We start from the raw sequence: 6,077 nt of genomic DNA, 5'->3' as shown, positions 1-6,077 counted from the left end.
ATCCTCTACCTCTCCTAAATTGAGGTTGAAGGAAGACTAGGGTTTGGAGCTTAGTCTTACCTTAGAACTAAGACATCAAGGTTTGAACCCACAACGTGACTAACACAATTACACACACACACATTGTCTCTCTCTCTCTCTCCACCTTTCTTACCCCCCCCCCCCCATTTCCATCTTTACCTTCTCCCAAAGTGCAATTTCAACTTTGATGTACTGAGAACACTTCACAAGGATTAGGTGCAAACGGATTGCCAAGCTTGTGCAAACCATTAGAAAATTACTCATGCCATTTCCATTAGCATCGACAAATCATTGATGGGGGCTGGTAATATTGACCCTTTCGTGTTTGACCCAAACAAAAACACAAAACTAAAGGCTAAACCAATCCCTACGTTTCTTGCTTTGTTCATCAATACTTGTATGTGTGTGTGTGTGTGTGTGTGTGTGTGTGTGAGAGAGAGAGAGAGAGAGAGAGAGAGAGCAGAGAAGGGGGGGGGGGGGCGTATTGATTGAAGAGAATTTTAACAAATAGGGAGATTTTTGAATTTCTCTTCTCAGAGAAGGGGGGGGGAGGGTCTCTCTCTCTCTCTCTCTCTCTCTCTCTCTCACACACACACACACACACACTTTTCATGCGACCTTCAACCTCTTATTGCATCTTCTAATGTGAAACTTGTGTGTGAGACAGACTCTTCAGAATAAATCTCTCTATGCCACATGGCATCGCTAATCAGAGAGAGCTGTGATCGTATAAATCACATAACATTACACGTGCGCGCGCACACACACAAATAACACGCACGCGTGTGTGTGTGAGAGAGAGAGAGAGAGAGCAGCACCCCCAAAATAGTGGGAGTGAGACTGACATTCCTTCCGAAAAGAAAACTTTGGAAGCACACACTAAGAGTGAGGATTCAGGAACTGGCATGTAAGTGTCAACCGCGAACTTACATCTAGACAACTACTATAAAGCTCACAATACAGGTTTATCAAAAAGAGCTCCGACAAGATCTAGTGATTATCATTTGTATGGTTTTTGTTTTCTTTTTCCAACATTCAACCGGTCCAATATGAACGAAGAAATGATCTGCAAGTCCTAATAAATGTTTATAGATGTGTGTGTACATCAAAAAGAATGATAAACAGTTGCTAAGACTCCTGAGAGAGAAGCCTAAACAACCCACAAAACTCCCAACAAAGGGATATTCTTGCAGTGTGTGTATGTAAGAACAAAAATTTGACAAAGAGAAGTGGGTAAACCTGAGAGGGACTGTGCTCAACCGATAACTGCTGGGTGGAGGAGATTGCGGAAGACCGAGGAACTGAGGTGGGTAGTGGAGAGGTACGTGGACGAGTCGAAGGAGCAAGCCAAGGTATGTATAACAGCCATGGCATACTCTTTTTCATCCTCGCCAAACTTCCCCTCCATCGAGCATTTCTGCACTTGCAGAGTAAGAGCCTCTAGCATAGAGCTTGCATTATAGTGCATATAACCCAGTACGTCTGCTGCCTTCTGCCCATCACTAACCCTCGTCAAGTTGATCTTGGCCATGCTCCCCCTGAAACATGCACCACTGGAGGTGGAGGTGCCCCAAACAAATTGTGCATACCACCCAATGCCTCTTGATAGGCCCCCCCCAGAAACATGCCCATGTAGTACGGCTTGCCATCTTGTAAAGGGTGCACCCTTAGATGATCCATCGTTTTCCCCTTTGCATCACTGCCAATAAATGTGGTAACCTTGCCATCGCTGTCGCATGTCAGATCCGATAATATTGCATTCACAGTTGGCTCTTCCTCTAATCTATGAAGAGGCACAATAGGAAACAGCTGCCCAATCGCCCATGTATCCGGCATTGACTTGAAGATGGACATGTTAATGTGGTAAGTTGCATTGGAGCTACCGGTACTTCTGCTTTCAACCTGCCCATCATACGACACAATGTCAAAAAACGAACTTATTGATGATACCGTGATTGGCTTTTTCTCTGCCATCATTTCAAAGACCACCTCGTGTAAGCTGTTGATCATAGCGAGCTGTATCAAGCTCAGCCGGCCTTGCTTGAAATACATGATGCAATCCTTCTTCAGCTTCTTGGCACACTTTAGCGTGCTTTCATGGTCACCGTTCTGTGCAAAACCAATCAAGCTCCTATGCAAACATCCCAATTCTTCTGGCAAAGTTCCATCTAGCTCAAGAGTGAATCCTTTATCTCCGTCCATGTTGCAACCTTTATGATGGGCTGAGAGCACATCGAAAACTAGAACTGAATGGTGAGAAACTAACGCTCTCCCACTCTCACTACACAATGTAGGTTGCTTCACACCCTTCATAACACAAGCCTTCTCCACAGCCTGCACAACTTCCTTTGCATACTCTTCCATACTATAGCCCACGGACATATCTGATTCTGCAGAGCTGGAACCATCATAGTCGATTCCTAGGCCACCTCCCATGTCAAGAATTTACAGTTTGCTCCCATGAGAGAAAGCTCGCAGTAAATATGTGCTGCCTCACTCACCCCATCATTGAGAATGGCAAGGGAGGGTATCTGAGATCCAATGTGAAAATGCAGCATTTGAAGACAATGAAGCTTGCCTGCATTTCCAAGCTTTTGCACTATACTCACAATTTGAGAGCAAGAAAGCCCGAACTTGCCATCCTCACCAGAGGTCTCCCCAAAGTGCCCGGCATGCTCGGTGTTAAGCTTGGCCCTGAGCCCAAGTAGAGGCTCGATGCCAAGATGGCGACTCATCTTCAAAACCACATCTAGCTCCTGCTCTTGTTCAAGCACAATCACACAATTCAACTGCAGCCGTTTGGCCATTAAGGCCAGGCACACATAATCAGCATCCTTGTAGCCATTACACACCAGAAGTGCGTCTGGGCTACCCTTGCACAAGGCAGCCATAGGTAGCAGAAGTTCAGGCTTGGACCCTGCTTCAAGCCCAAATCCAAAAGGTTTGCCAAATTCGACAATGTTCTCCACTATGAAGCGGTCCTGATTGCACTTTACAGGGAACACGCCTTGAAAGCAACCCTGATAATGATGAGCATGAATGGCGCAATCAAATGCCAATTGCAGACTCTCTAACCTGTCTCTAAGCACATCGGGGAAGCGCAAAATGAGAGGAGTGGGAAGGGTGAGGTCTCCTACAACCTGGGAATCCACTATGCGTTGGATGATTCTCATGATGTCCATCTCTTCGTAGGGTTTGGTTTTGCGGCCCATGGGCCGGATTGCCATGTGACCCTCTCCATTGATGAAGAAATAAGGGGCACCCCAGCTATCCACTTTGTAGAGAGAGGATGACTTGCTTGCAGACCAGGCGCTCTTCCTGACAGGATCAGGTGCATTAAGGGGATGGAAGTATCAGAGGAAACTATCTGCGAGGGCAGTGGTGCTAGTGCTGATATCTAATATGCATGCTCATGCTAAGGGCGGCATCGCTTTCTCGTTTTCCTCATATAAATGATGCGAAACAGTACACTCTTGGCCAGGGGCCGAGGCTGCGCGCTCCTCTGAAGCGATTTTCTACAATGTGGATACTCGGAGCAGACAAAGAGAGCCCTTGTAATGAGGAGGCTGTGCTCCAGAGAAGAACCTGCAAGGGGAGAAGCTCTGACAAAAAACTTAAAGAAGTAAAGGCTTTGATTGCAAAACAGGGGAATGGAACGTCTGCAGAAAAACCCACATATACAGAGATGGCACTCAACAAACAAGGCCAACAAACCTACGAAAACCCAACACGGAAAACGCTCAGAAAAACCCTAGCAGAGAAGAGGCAGGGGCGCCAACTGCGCTGCCCTACCTGCGCAGGATTGCCCTTCTAATTCTCTTTCTTCTACACTGTTCTCTCTCTCTGTCTCTCTCAACTCGCTCTCTCTATCCCTCCCTCCCTCTCTCGCTCTCACGTTGCGACTCTTGGCCTTGCCTCTTCACGTTCTACTCTATTTCTCTGGTAATCACGATTCCTGCATTTGCAAATTGTTGCCATTTGAGCATAAAGTTTGAGGTCGTGAGCTCAACCCTATCTTTTTTTCGCCACATTTTGGATGCCTTCCACAAAAGAGTTTGGAGGCGTCGTGGGGCATCCTTTTCCCGTCACACACAAGCATCAAGCACTCGACATTCCTATGTGTGCAAACAATTGCCTAATCCCATTTGAGGCAGCAGAGTGTGCATCTTGGTACCTATACTTGGCACAAAAACGATATCACTAGGTAGGTTATCCTACGAACATCTTGGGCTAATTTGCCTAATCCTTAGCTCCTCAATAGATAGGGATATGCTAAATAGCCCCAATCAGAGTACCCTACCTATCTATTATCTTCTTAAAAACAAAAAGGAAGGACTCATTGAATCCATCCAGCCAACCATTTTCCTTACAAAAGATCAGCGATGCATGTTTTCTACTTTCTACCACGACTTGGCACAGATGCAAGAGCACAATATAATTTATTTCAAAACCGATTAAATTAACATGACTTTGCAGGAGTCAAGCCGTGATTGGGTTGACCCCTCGTAACATTCCACACATTATGCCTATGATGGTGATCACCCTTGTGACACGTTCCAACCATTTCACCATCTATCTCATCCCCCCATTGCATTGTGTGGTAGGCCTAGAAGGATTGAGCACTCGACATTCCTATGTGTGCAAACAGTTGCCTCATGCAGTGGAGTGTGCATCTTGGTACCTATCCTTGGCACAAAAACGATCTCATTAGGTAGATTATCGTACGAACATCTTGGGCTAGTTTGCCTAATCCTAGCTCCTTAGTAAATAGGGATATGCTAAATAGCCCCAATCACAGTACCCTACCTATCTACTATCTTCTTAAAAACAAAAAGGAAGGACTCATTGGATCCATCTAGCCAACCGTTTCTATTACAAAAGATCAATGATGCGTGTTTTCTACTTTCTACCATGACTTGGCACAAATGCAAAAGCACAGTAGAATGTATTTCAAACCCGATTAAATTAACACGACTTTTCTACCTTAGATGACTATGGAACACTTAAAAGAATGTTTAATCAATTGTGGCATATCTAAAAATTACTTAAAATTCTATCTAAAAATCACAAGAGATCAAATACTGTAACCATTTTATATATTAAAAAAATCTTTGGTCTAATGTAGGTAAGCAATAGACAGGAGAGAGAGAGAGAGAGAGAGAGAGAGAGAGAGAGAGAGAGAGAGAGAGAGAGACTCCTATCCACACTAACATGCATTTATTACTTTATTGATTATGAGATGCACACCATCACTTTCACAAACCGTAACTCAGATTGACTTGTTGTCTTCATGCGACTTGTATTTGTTCAAGAAGTCAAAAAGGTTCTTAAAAATGGCCATAAAGTACCTCTATCTAACTTATAGCAAGAGACAAGGGGCATCCTCTTCCCCTCACATCCCTTCAAGCCATCATAATGGAGCACACAATTCCCAATGTAGTTTTTGCAGGAGTCAAGCCTTGATTGGGTTGAACCCCTTGTAAGAATTTATTTTAAACCTGATTAAATTATCATGAGTTTCCTACCTTAGATGACTATGGAACACTTAAAAGAATGTTTCATCAATTGTGGAATATCTTAAAATTACTTAAATTATATCTAAAAGTCATAAGATATCAAACACTATAACCATTTTATGTCATGTTATTGATCAACTAAGATAGATGCTAAGCACCCATTGGTTGGATTTAATTATCCTTTGACGATGATCGACAGACCAAGTTTACAATCTGGTAAAGTCATCTTGGCTTTGGGAATTTACTAGCCAAGTGTTAGTGTCCTCTCACCTCACCTCAACCGTTAATAAACCCCTCAGTTCCCTAGAAGAAGGGACCTTGCTTAGCATTGTTGGAAGTGGGGAAAATGAAAAATGCCTCTGTAGAATCCCCCAATATCTCAAAAAACCCAAAAGAAGAGAGAGAGTAGCACCACTAGCAAGATGTTGGAAATAAAAAAGAAAACACACACTCACACACAAATAGAATCTCCTCTCTTAAAAGGGCTAATAATCTGGGTAAACAATAGACAGGAAAGAGAGAGAGAGAGGCTCATATTCA

The 6,077-nt window shown here is 43.9% G+C and overlaps 1 pseudogene across 1 annotated transcript; it reads right to left on the bottom strand.

Moving 5' to 3' along the window:
* Positions 1-1,016: 1,016 nt before the first annotated feature.
* LOC147636207 (arginine decarboxylase-like) lies at positions 1,017-3,374 on the bottom strand (annotated as a pseudogene). Its single transcript, XR_015266560.1, has one exon. The product of XR_015266560.1 is annotated as an arginine decarboxylase-like (transcript).
* Between the last annotated feature and the right edge of the window lie 2,703 nt (positions 3,375-6,077).

The sequence above is a fragment of the Cibotium barometz genome, chromosome 8, assembly GCF_041138505.1.
Source record: "Cibotium barometz isolate CiBa-2024 chromosome 8, ASM4113850v1, whole genome shotgun sequence".
Classification (NCBI taxonomy): domain Eukaryota; kingdom Viridiplantae; phylum Streptophyta; class Polypodiopsida; order Cyatheales; family Cibotiaceae; genus Cibotium; species Cibotium barometz.
This window is presented reverse-complemented; position numbering and strand designations above follow the sequence as displayed.